The following is a 13,805-nucleotide window of genomic DNA, read 5'->3' on the forward strand; positions in this document are numbered from 1 at the left end:
AGCTTGGTTAAAATTGTTGTTTCCTTAATTCTGTTAAGTTTAAGAATTATTTTCAACTAGATTGTTTTATTTGGACTATTTGGGGACTATTATTTGTTTTTATTTTATTCTTCATGTGAATTGTTTTATCGTATTTTGAATATTTTATTTTAAACTGCTATGCATTGAATTTTTAAAACCAAGTTACGGTTTTCAAAACTCCCTATGGTGTGCAAAAGAAGAGTTATTTTTGTTTCTCTTTGCTGTGCTATCCAAGCTACCAGAATTTCATTTAAAGTCAACTTGGAGAAAGAACTGATAGGTGGGATTTAATTTTTAAAATTATCCCAAAAAATTTCCCAAAAATTTGTCATCCAGTTTCTCCACTAATTCACATTCTTTTTTTTTCTCTTTCTTTCTTATTTCTTCTCTCCCTATTCTTTCTTTCTCCTTTCTTACTTTTTTTTTATTTCTAGAAATTCTATTGGTTAAGGAAATTTATTCTCATATTCTACATTATTTTCCTTTCTGTCATTTCACATTCCCCCTCTTCCCATTTATCTTCTTTTGGATTTCATGAAAATTACTACTAAAAAAGAACACTTTGTTCCTTGCTTTGTTCATTTCCTTATTGAAGCTTTAATTTGTTGTAAGCCTGCTACCTTGTTACTATTACTGTTGGTGTGGGATTCAGTAGTTGATTTCTCGTTGGGTAAGTTTTCTTATATGCCTTTGTAAACTCCGTTTTGGTGTATTCTTCATGAGATAATGAGTGATTTTGGAATAAGGGATCTTTTGAGTTTTTAATTGATTCGTCTATTGTTATGAGGAATTGGTGAGGCGCGCGATGTCTTTCTAGAGATTTGGGAAGACTATTTGGTATTGTCGTTGTGGTTTTGGGTAAGTAAGTGAATTCGGTAAGGCTGATTTTCTGGTTTGCTGATGCTTTATGTTGGTGGTTGGGGCCGATTTAATGACTTTAACTTTATGAATCGTTGTTAAAAGGTTGGTTTTCATTGACGTTTTAGGTTCTGGAATACTCGTTGGTGAATTGACATCAAACACTGATCAGGTGTGTAACGAAAAACCCAAAAAATAGCAAACTGCGTAAAGCCTAAAAGCATTCTATTGACGTCACACAACCGTGTGTTAGGTCGTGTGGTTGGCCGTGTGGGCCCATTTTCTAAAAACTTCACCTAGGCCCGTTTGACTTTGAAATTCGTAATTAAACCTCTTGTATACTTGAAATATGACATATGTTGATATGTGTCTGTATGTGAAATAGGTAAGGTATGTGAAAAAAATACATGTATGATTTGTGTTCTGTTAATTTTGAAAGCATGATTACGTGTAAAAAGCATGCATGACATCTATTTATGGAATATATGTAACACCCTTAACTCGTATCCATCACTGGAATAAGGTAAATATTCATACAACCAAAATGCCAAAAAGACACCTCAATCACAACAATTAAACATGTATAACCATATGCAACATTTGGCCAAAAATTCAACTCATTTAATAACTAAGTTCATGCAAAATCATACCATTTTATTTACCTATCAAATTCACATAAAAAAGTACCAAATATGCCATTTAACATCTAGCACCAATAGCCATACATGTCATATTTAACAATTATACCAATTCACCAAATTCAAACATATCAAAAGACCATATATAACATACCTTTTGAACTACCATTCCAAAATGTCATAAACACAAGCCAAAAACAAATGGCTAAATTATCTAACAAAAACACCTATACATTTTCTACTTATATATGTTCCAAAATATTTGTCTAATTAAGCACACAAGTTCAACCATTTTTTACTAGCAACAAGCATAAGATATCAAATTTCAATATTTTTATCCATACAAAACATCTAAGTACTAAAGACCCTTCCTAATACATGCCACTTAAACCAACTAGCAAGAACCAAAATGACTACCGAGATGTTGATGATAGTGTGCGAGCTTCTGAGCCGATCCAATCAAAGTAACGATTCTAAGTTCTTCCAAGAATAAATTAAACTATTAAGCACCAAAATGCTTAGTAAGTTCGGCAATAGCTTTTTTTATTAATTAACTGAAAATGATCAATTTAATGTAAATTTTCAATACACCGGCACAAAGCCTGCTAGACACATAGCTCGAATAAAACCGGTACAAAGCCTGTTAGGCACGTAGCCCGAATATCACCGGTACAAAGCCTGCTAGGCACATAACCTGAATATCACCGGCACAAAGCCTGCTAGGCACATAGCTCGAATAACACTGGCACAAAGCCTGCTAGGCACATAGCCCGAATATCATTACGTTTCTATTTCGTTAAACATAACTAAAGGAAATTCATGAACTACCCAATAATGAAATAGAATGAAGATTCAATAAAATTAATAGTAACCATATAACGAACTTACCTGGACTGAATCGTAGAAATTTGCAAAAGTTTAGGGACTATTCCGCTACTTTTCCTTTTCCTCGAATATCTATGAAATCTTAATCTATAATGTAAAATTCTTCAATTATTAGCATATATTTCACTTCAAATCCATTTTACAATTAATACCCTTTTTTAAAATTTAAACAATTACCCTAAACTTTTATAATTTTTGCAATTTTGTCCCTTAACTCGAAATTCACCAAATTAACCAATTTTTCTCAAGGAAATATTTATTAAAATATAATATGCCCTCAAATAGCCCCTAATAAACATCAAATTTACTAAAAAACCCTAATATTTTAACATTTTCATAATTTAATCCAAAAATTAAGATTTAACAAAAATCTCTTTACAAATTCATCAAATAGCATAATACAGGCTCCAAATACATGATATTCATCAAAAAAAATCAATATTCATAAATGGAAGCTTCCAAAATTTTTTAAAAAATCGAAAACAAAGGTATGTGTTATCTGGACCTAGTTGCAACGATCTCAAAAACATAAAAATTACAAGAAACGGGTAAGAATTGAACTCACATGCAAGGACCAAATGCTTATCCGATTCTCCAAGTTCTTTTCTATGGTGTTTCGGCAATAGAGGATTAAGAATGAAGAAGAAAGCATTTTGTTTTACTTAATTTTATTTTAATTACAATTTTGCCATTCAAAACACCTTAATTTAATAATTTCACTTACTTAGCCGTCCAACCATAGCTACTAAGGACTAATTGCTATATTTTTCCCTCCTCATATGGTTAATAGGCTAATTAGTCATTTAATTAAACTAATTACTAACTTTTGCACCTTTTTTAGTTTAGTCCTTTTTCTTTAATTAACTATCTAAACGTTAATATTTCTAAACCAAATTTTAATATGACTCTAATGAATCTCTTAATATTTTAAAATATATATTTACAAGTCGACACAATGGAATTTTGTGGTCCCGAAACAATTGTTCCATCACCACTGAAAATCGGGCTGTTATAATATATGTGTTTATTTATGTATGTGCATTGGGGTGAGTTAAATATATGTTGGAGAAAGTGTATTCTGACAATATTATTGTAATTTTGGTAGTTAAACCTCAATATATGTTTGGCAGCTCAATTGTACCTTTATTATTGACATACTACCACAACCCAATATGATTGGATGGAAGGACTCTTGTAGTTGTAATTAGTGTGATTGGTTGGACGGAGTTGGTGTGTAGCGGATAAGGGTAGGGTCTGTGATTGCATCTGTATCAAAATATGAATATGCATTTGTTTTTGAATCTGGATATGTATCTATATCCGATTATGAAATACATCTAATTCTGTAATATGAGATAATGAGTGATTTTGGAATAAGGGTTCTTTTGAGTGTCTAATTGATTTGTGTAGTTAGGAGGAATTGCTGAGACGCACGACATCCTTTCAGAGATTTAGGAAGATTATTTGGTACTATCGTTGTGGTTTTGGGTAAGTAAGTGAGTTCCATAAGGCTGATTTTTTGGTTTGTTAAGGCTTTATATCGGTGGTTGATGTCAATTTAGTGACTTTAACTTTGTGAATCATTGCTAAAAATTGGTTTTAATTGATGTTTTAGGTTTTGGAATACTTGTTGGTGAATCAACATCGAAAACTGATTAGGTGTGTAATGAAAATTTCGAAAAATAGTGAACAACGTAAAGCCTAAAAGCATTCTATTGACGTTACATGACCGTGTGTCAGGCCGTGTAGCAGATTGTGTGGGTCACACAGCCGTGTAGTAAGCCATGTGGTAAACCGTGTGGGTCACACGGCCGTGTAGTTAGCCGTGTGGGTTACACAACCGTGTGGCAACCCGTGTGGGTCACACGACCATGTGGTTAACCTTGTAGGTTACACGACTGTGTGGTAGGTTGTGTGGCAACCCGTGTGGGTCACACAAATATGTGTGAGGCCGTGTATCAGGCTGTGTGGACTACACGGGCGTGTGGGCCCATTTTCTAAAAATTTTCACCTAAGTCCGTTTAACTTTGAAATTCGTAATTAAACCTTTTATGGGGCCCGTTTGGCTTAAATAAGATTTGAAATGTGACATTTGTTGATATGTGTCTGTACGTGAAAAAAATACATGTATGATTTGTGTTTTGTTAATCTTGAAAGCATGATTATGTGTGAAAAGCATGCATGAAATCTGTTTATGGAATATATGTGTTAGTTTATTTATGCATGTGCATCGAGGTGGGTTTGATATATGTTGGAGGAAATGTATTCTGACAGTATTACTGTAATTTTGGCAGTTAAATCACGATATTTGTCTGGTAGCTTAGTTGTACCTTTATGAGTAGTATACTACCATGACCCAGTGTGATTAGATGGAAGGACTCTTGTAGTTATAATTGGTGTGATTGGTTGCACGAAGTTGGTGTGTAGCGGATGGGGATAGAATTTGTGATTACATTTGTATCGAAATCTAAATATGCATTTATTTCTGAATCTAAATATGCATCTGTATCCAATTATGAAATACATCTGATTCTGTATATGAGAATATGTTTGAATCTATATCTGAAAATGTATCTGTTTATTTATGTATATATGATTTGTTACTTGGGATGTGTTACACACTGGGCCCCTAGCTCACCCGTTTGCTTAATACAGTTCAGGTGATCTTCAGACTTAGGGCCAAACATCGTGCGGGAGCTCAAATTGATTTCTCACCTAAGTTGGTTTGATCATTTTTAATTAATTAAGTTTTTCGGAGTTTTGATTTGTGGACTAAACTTTCATATTTTGTTTGTTTTTTGGTTTTTTGTTTTGATCTTTGGTTTTTTGTTTTTTTGTATTTTAACATGAAATTGCAAATTGATACGATTTACCAAATTTAGAATCCGATTTTCAAAATTAAAACTCTGAAATTTCCGCTACGAAACTAAATAAGGCATTAAGTTATTTCACTATAAGATAAGTGTTTCGAACATAAGATTTGACTAAAATATGTAAGAGTTTTTGCTGCACTTATGCTTTTGAAACACACATAGAAAACAAAAATTTTTATTTAAACGATAACAATTTAAGAGTTTTTTATTAAATAAATAAGTTATGTGCGCAATTTTCAAAATAACATGTAAGTGATTTGCTAAAAATTAATATCTTCAAATCACGTGATTACTAAAGTTAGAGAGCAATTTTTAAAACTTTTCGATATTTTATAAGTAAATGTTTAAGAGATTGTGATGTGAAATAGATGTTGCTAAACTTGTGATTTTCTTGAAAATTGTATAAGCTTAGCTAAAATAAGATTTCAGATCATATGATTTCTAAGCTAGATTTTAAATTAGTTTTTCATACGGGTTGATGTAACTTCTCCAGAACGTGTAGGCCGAATTTGAGGTATTACATTTAAGATGTATGGTTTAGAGCTTAGAGAAATAAGTTAGGGTTTTTCTGGCCACAGAGGCAATATTTGTGGTGGTTTTTTCTAGTGCAAATACAAACTATTTTCCCGATTGTCTAATATTAGGGTTTAGGGAAATGGGTAATGGTTTGCCCGTGAGACGGACAAGATTTTTGATGATTGTGTTTGTTGCAAGGATTATGGAAATATGTACTGTTTGCGTGGATGATCGTAGTGAAGCAAAAATGATATGAATGCTTTATGTTTACTGCCGGAACCATCAAGAGCCACTTGGGGGTTTTTTTTCATTTCTTTGTAAGTCACCCGGGATTCTGTGATGGTAATAAAATTTTAATTTATTAGTTACTCTTTTCAATGTTTGATATGCTATATTGTATCATTTTTAAAACTTGATAAAAATTTAAGGAAGAAAAGCAAACAAAATATATTAAAAAAAGAAGCCCTCCACATCAATAAGCATCAACATGCAAATTCAATAAAATAGCATATTGTAAAAATTAAAAAAATATATATTCTAAGAAAAGCCTCCCTCTCAAAATATAATTTATAACCTTATTGTCTGAACGAATTTTAACTTTTATGGACAGAAAAGTTTGGCAAGATATTAAAATTCAATTCAAAACCACTTGTAATAGTTTTCTTTCTCAAATTCTTATTTTATTAAACAATCTTACGACTTGTATAATGGAGTTTAGCATACTAAATCAATTTGCAAGCATATATGTAGTTTTATTTGTATAAATAATTTTGATTTATATGATGTTTGTAAAAAATTACAAATTCTTAAAGAAATTAAGATTAATTATTTTCGTAATGCTGAATTTCTTGAATATCGATTAAATATGAATATTATCATTTAAAAATTATTGTTGGTATTATGTTTGTGGTAAAGATTTCAAAAGAACCCTTGTTTTTAGAATTACGTCATTTTGTCAAAAGTATTTCTAATATAGATGATGATGATGAGTTTGCTCTGGAAAAAGCCAACAACATCATTATCATGCGCAATTATTTTATATCATTATACATACACTTTTAATGATGTATCTTGAATGTGGTTTTTGCATCTCTCAATAATTACAACATGATTCCTTTTCATCCAATTTTTTTATCTATCGACCATAAGACTCAAAATAAAATTCAAGGAATATATCCCATGGAAAACACATGCATATTAGGCTATCATATTCCATCCAACTACCAACCTCACTTTCTTTTAATCATGTTTCAGGCTTAACTAATTTAAATAATTCAACTTTTATTTAACCAAATATAACCAACATTATAATACTCTATTTAAAATTAAATAAAATTAACAATTTTAAATTTTAAAACAATAAATTTCATGATATGACTTTCTTATTATATATACGTGATGTCTATATTATCCAACATATTTATCATATACGTGTATATATATACTACATTTACGGGTACGCTTAGATTAAAAGGGTATTTATAAAGAAATATATAATTAATACGTAGTAAAGTCACCTTTTCAATAAAAATTATTATTTAATATAATAATGAAATATTAGTAAAAATTTTGATAGCCTATGGCATCCCATTAAAGATATAAATCCAAAATTTATTCTTGATGGTATTCATTTGTAAGGAAGAAATGATGGTAGAGTAGGGACGCATTTCAAATAATTCATACCAAATGTTTGTAAAGGAAATATGGTATGCTCACACCTCATTCTTGTGATTCCTAAATATGATTTTCTTCAAAAAGTTATATCATTTATGAGGCAATTTGTTTATGAAAAAAACAAAGACATTTCATTATTTCATAAAAGAACAAAAATGTGGAACACAAGGGATCGACTTTCACGTAAGTGACAAGCAAAACATTAGATTAACATTGACATATAAAATATAAATAATACAAACAAGATCCGCGTTTTTTTAAAAAGCGGTCTAATTTCCATTTTAGTACTTCCGCTTTTAAACTTTCATGCAATTTCGTCCTGTACTATTTTTATTTTGTTTTTTTACCCCTTTATTTTACTTTCTGATCATTTAGTCCCCCGATTTGCCAAAAGAACAGTGCGTATAATGGGGTTTGGGATAATTCCCAATTTGAGCCCTTTTTATTTTCTCATTTCTTATTTTAGTCCTTTATTTACTTGTTTATTTATTTTATTACAATTTATTCTTTTAATTTCATTTTAATTCCGATTCAGTCCTTGGCTCATTTTAATTTCAACCTTTTATGAGTTTTTTTTTATTTATCGATTTGTTTATTTATTTATTTACTATTTCTTTACCTTTTTTTAATATTCAAAATTCATGTTATTTATATTTCTTTTTTATTGTGCATTTTTCATCCTTATTATTATTATTATTATTATTATTATATGATTATCGCTATTATTACTATAAATTGTTTTTCACTATCATTATATTGTATTATCGTTACTCAGTAGCATAGCATTTTCATTTTTTTATTTTATTGATTTAATTATTTGTTCATTTATTTACTTACTTATCATTTTAATATCATCATTTCATTTTTACCCGTTACTATGTTACTTTATTTTGCTAACATCCGTGCCGTGTATTGCATTAAAACATATTCGTCCATTTTGTTACTAGGCCTAGATAAATTAAAAAGCATATTGTTAAAAGGTTGCATTCGTTTTACCATATGAATAGGAAATATTTTAAAGGAAAAAACCAAGACAATATTCATTATTTTTGGAATGAGAGGAGTCGTGCTCTTAACTTGCGGAGTATGGCTTCTTTCTAAAACCGAAATAGTTGAATATCTATTTTTAAAATATAAAAATGGGATTTAAGTAATGACCAAATGGCGATTATTCTTGTTTTCGAGGATTTGAGGCATCGTGTACTAATTTACGGGGCATGATCTTTTCTTCTCAATTAACTTGAAATAAGGCCTTTTCGTGAAAATTAATTTAGTTAAGCGGTATTTTAATATCATGCAAAGAGGGATCGTATTTTAAATTTACTTCGAATTTTCAATTTTCGACACCAAAACATTGAGTTACCAACTAGGTACCAATTTTGGGCGTTATGAGGGTGCTAATCCATCCTCATACATAACCGACTCCCGAACCTACATTCTTGGATTTTATAGACTAAAAATTATCGTTTTAGAAAAATCTAACCTTGTATTAAGATAGTTAAAATTTGAGGTGACCCGGTTACACCTAATAAAAAGGATCGGTGGCGACTCCATTTTCATTTTTTAAAATAAAAAGTCGATTTAAAAAAAAATTTCGACAGCTTGGCGACTCCACTGGGGACAAAATAAGAGAGTCAAGCTACGAGCTGATTACTTTTTGGTCTTTTTGTCGAAAGTTGATAATTTGGTTTAAATTAATGATCCCTTCATTGCATTTCATCCTTCATGTTTTGTCTTTGATATTTCGAGTTACATGGCGATCTAGTACATCTGTTTTATTGGTTTGAGAATTTCTTTTTGAATGTTTTTACATATATTGCATTGCATAATCGTTCCATTTTACCCTCTTTGACATAATGTATATCAAAATTATCTTGATATTGAAATATATTCATTTAATAAGAAAATATTTATAAATATTATTAAATGTGATATACCAGGTTTGCTGATGAAGTGTATTCAACTAAAGATGCCTACGTCACTTTTGTAAAATGAGATTAACGTGGTAGCCAAAAATAAAAAATAAAAAGGCTGGATATTATATGAAAATGTAATAGCTATTCATGGTCAAGTCGGGTCACCACTTCAAATCTTCTTTCTTTTACTTAGGTTAAGTTTTAACCTTGCCAATTTAAATATATAAAACATTTGATTTAGTCGTTAAAGAATTTAAATTGCAAGAAGTCTCTGTTTTAAGCCTATCATCATCATCATCATCATCATCATCATCATCGTGAGTCCAACCATGAAATCCTAATATTTTGAATAAAGAAAACACAACCTACCAAAATAGTCTACTCCACCCAAAGCAAGCATGGTGCAGACAGAAAGTGACTGCGAAACTGATTCTTTTTAGTTTTCTAAGGCATCAATGGTGGAAAAAAGCTAATATATGAAAGCAAAAGCTACCTACAGTTACATAGATTCTAATAATGTTTCAAATTGGAATCTTTGATGCAAGATTGAATCTTATCCTACAAACCTCTCATGTTTATCCACTTGTAAATCACCATGATTTATTATATTCAAGATTCTACTCTCATGTTTTCTTCATAAGTTTTTTAATCTAAACTCATAGGTATCTTTACCATGAAAAGCTGGTGCCATTGGGATTATTATTATTTTCTTCAAAATATCCATGTTTGATGGATGTCCTATCATAATTTATTTAAGCAAGGGAAATTAAGAATCTATTTTATGGTTGTGTTTGGTACGATGAAAAATAATTATTTTTTTTAAAGTTTAATTAATTGAAAAGTGATTATTTTATCTATTTATAATCTTTCATTTTCCGTAAAAAAAGTTATCACCTCCTTCCTCCTACTTAATAAAGTAAGCTTTTTCTTCTGATTTTGTTTTTTTTTTCCAACTACAAATTGGATTTATCACTTGTATTTGTATGAAATATTTATTAATTTTTGTAGAATATGAATAGAATTGTTCCATTTAATATTTGCAGGAATCGCAGCTTAGACCGCCTATAGTTTTATACTCTTATGATTTAATTATTTGTATTTTTACTTGGAGCAATATTCGAAACCATTTTTTTTTATATTCCTATGGGTTAGCTTTTAGCTAGAATCAAATGTGGTTTCAAGTCTTTTTTATTCATTTATTCTAAAATAAGTTTTATATATCCATAATTTTATATATGTAGTATTATATTTAGAAAATATATGCAAGATAAAATTTGAAATAATTTTGCTTTCAATTAAAATTATAAATTAAAAAATAATTTAAGAATTATTGATTAAATTTTATTATTAAATATTTAATTCAAATATTATTTAAGAATAAAGTTTGTTATAAAAATTAAATATATGAATATTATATTTTATTTGATAAGGGTAAATTTGTAAATTATCATTACATTTCCAGGAAAGTACTTAGTGAAAAAAAAGTAATAATGTAACTTTCTTACAATTTTAATCAATATGTTTCAATGTATATCAAACAGTGTAAAGTAATTTTCCTGGTGATCACATTCCCAGCAATCACATTCCAAGAAATCACATTCTATTGAAATCATAATATAGGAAAACACCAAATGATACCTATGTTTGAATTGAATAAAAACAAGAGAAATGAAAGAAAAGTAAAGGGAGTTAAATATCCTTCACTTTCCTTTTAAATTTCTCAATTTTTTTTTTGGGTGATAAAAACAAACATAAAATTACATTAATTTAATCCAATCTAGAGGAATGTCCTCAACTAAATGAAGTCTCTCATTTTCGTCAAAAGCCAACTTAGCAATACAATCTGCTTCAACATTTACTTCGCGAGGAATATGCTCGAACTTCCAACGACCAATATTCATCAAGAGCTATTGAATACGCTTGACTAGCACAGAAGAAGAATTTTTTGAGAAGGAGTCATCAATAGCCTTAAGCGCTTCTTGGCTATCTGATCTAATCACCACTACATCATAGTTCTGACTCTGTATAATCATCAATCCATCAAGAACACCCCATACTTTAGCGTTGAAGACCGAATAGTGCCCCAAGCTCTTGTTAAACCCAAGTATCCAACCCCCATGTCGATCTCTCAGTACACCTTCAAAAGCGGTCATTTCGGAATCTAACTTCACAGCACCATCAGAATTAAGATAAATCCAATAACCTTCTTCATTAGCAAACATTTTAGTCTTGTGTCTCAAGGGATGAGAAGCCTTAAGAGAAGAGTTCCATTGTAAGGTCCAATTGTACGATCCTTTAATAACATCATCAACACTCCGTGATCTCCTTGAAAAATGAATAGATTCCTGTTCTTCCAAATACGCCACAGGATTGTGCCGAAGAAACACTGCCATTCCACTCCCTTTAAGGAGAAGTTGTAACAATTCCTCAAATTGGATTCCATCCAATCCTAAAGATTACCTGAGAAGACGCTATCTTGTTTTTCCACTGGTATGAGCTTAGACCATATTCCTTTTGTAACGAAACAATTCCTACCTCAATTTGGGGAAAAGCTGGGGAAAGAAGTGATTTTTCCTTTAAGATGCAAAATATCAATTTTATCCTATTAACTTTACACAAATTATTTTATATGAAGGATTTAATTGAGAAAATTTATTATAAATGATCATTTCCATAACTTTTCATAAAAATATCATTCACTTTCTTTTGCTTTATGAATTTTAACTATCCAAAACATATATCATTTTCTTTCCTTAACTATCCCTTCTTTTCTTTTCTTTTCTTTTCCTTTCCTTTCCTTTCTTTTCCTTTCTTTTACAATTATTTACCCTAATATATTGTTGCTATGGCGAAATTTTGAAAAACACAAGTAAAAAAAATAGTAAATTAAATAAATAGTCATCCAACTATGCTTTTAATTCTATTTTGGTCACTAAATTATGAATTTTTTTCTATTTAGCCATTCAACTTTTTGAAATCAAATATTTTAACTACTCTCTCATTTATTGCCACTAGACGAGTGACGGAAAGCTGGCATAGGCCTTTTTTATTAGCCTAATAATAAATTTAGCCCTCCAATATTTACACATTCTATTAATTTGATCCTAAATTTAAAAATTTTACAAATTCAGCCCTTAATGTTTATAAAAATTATCATTTTTAACTCTAAGTCTAAAAAATTCAACAAATTTAACCTTGATCAACATTTACAAAATTTATTAATTTAGTTCTAAATCAAAAAGTTTTAAAAAAGGAAAAATATTTAAAATAATTCATATGAGAGAGAAACTCATAAAATCCTCTTCATGTTGAAAACTCCAAGGACCCAAATTGAAATCTGGGTTTTCCATGCCACCAGTTAGTCGTTGCAAAAGGCAAATCCAGTTATTCTCCATGTAGAAGTTAGTCATCATCAACAAAGATTTATAATAATAAGAAAGAAGAAAGGGAAGCGCTGACTTTAGGTGTGTGTGTTAGAGAATTGTGAGATGAAGAGATGGATGAATATATGAGAGGGAATACCATTGTTTATGTATCGATTCAACATTTTTTTACAGTTTTCACTTCAGGAAATAAATCATATATGATTTTTTACTCTGTTTTTTTGAAATTTTTAGAATTGGAACTAAATTGATAAATTTTGTAAATGTTGAGGGCTAAATTTATTGAATTTTTAAGATTTGAATTAAAATGACAAATTTTGTAAATACTGAGGATTAAATTTGTTTAGTATTTTAGATTTAGGGTCAAATTGATAAAATGTGTAAATATTGAAATACTAAATTAATTATTAGACCAAACAAAAATTGCCCACATCAGCTTTTCATCACTCATTTAACCACAACTAAGATGGCTAAAATATTTTATTTCAGAAAGTTGAGTGATTAAATCAAACAAGTTAATAATTGAGTGATCAAAATAGAACTAAAGGCATAGTTGGGTGACTCTTTTTGTAATTTACCCAAAAATTAAGAGATGTAATTTTTTTTTCAAATTTTTAATAATTTATCTTATGAAAAAGTTATAATTATAAAAAATTTTATAATAAATCTTTTCATTTTCTTATAAAAATGTTATTATTTTTATTATTAATTTTAACAATCCAAGTAAAATATTTTCTAATCTTCCCTTGCTTTAACTTTTCATTCTTTTAGTTTACCCTAGATTTGATAAATATTTTTATGAGAAAAGAACCTTATAAAAAAGAAAGGATATATATATATATATATTTTTTTGTTTGGATAATTAAAATTAATAAAGGGAAGGAGTTTTGAATAAGTTATTGAAAGAAAAAATATTTATTTTGAGTAAAAATTTTAATTTTTCCTTTTCATAAATAATAGATAATAATAAAGTTAAATTAAAAATTATAAAAACACTAATATTATTAAAGTGTTAACATTTTTCTTATTTAAAACAAGTTG

The sequence above is a fragment of the Gossypium hirsutum genome, chromosome D05, assembly GCF_007990345.1.
Source record: "Gossypium hirsutum isolate 1008001.06 chromosome D05, Gossypium_hirsutum_v2.1, whole genome shotgun sequence".
NCBI lineage: Eukaryota > Viridiplantae > Streptophyta > Magnoliopsida > Malvales > Malvaceae > Gossypium > Gossypium hirsutum.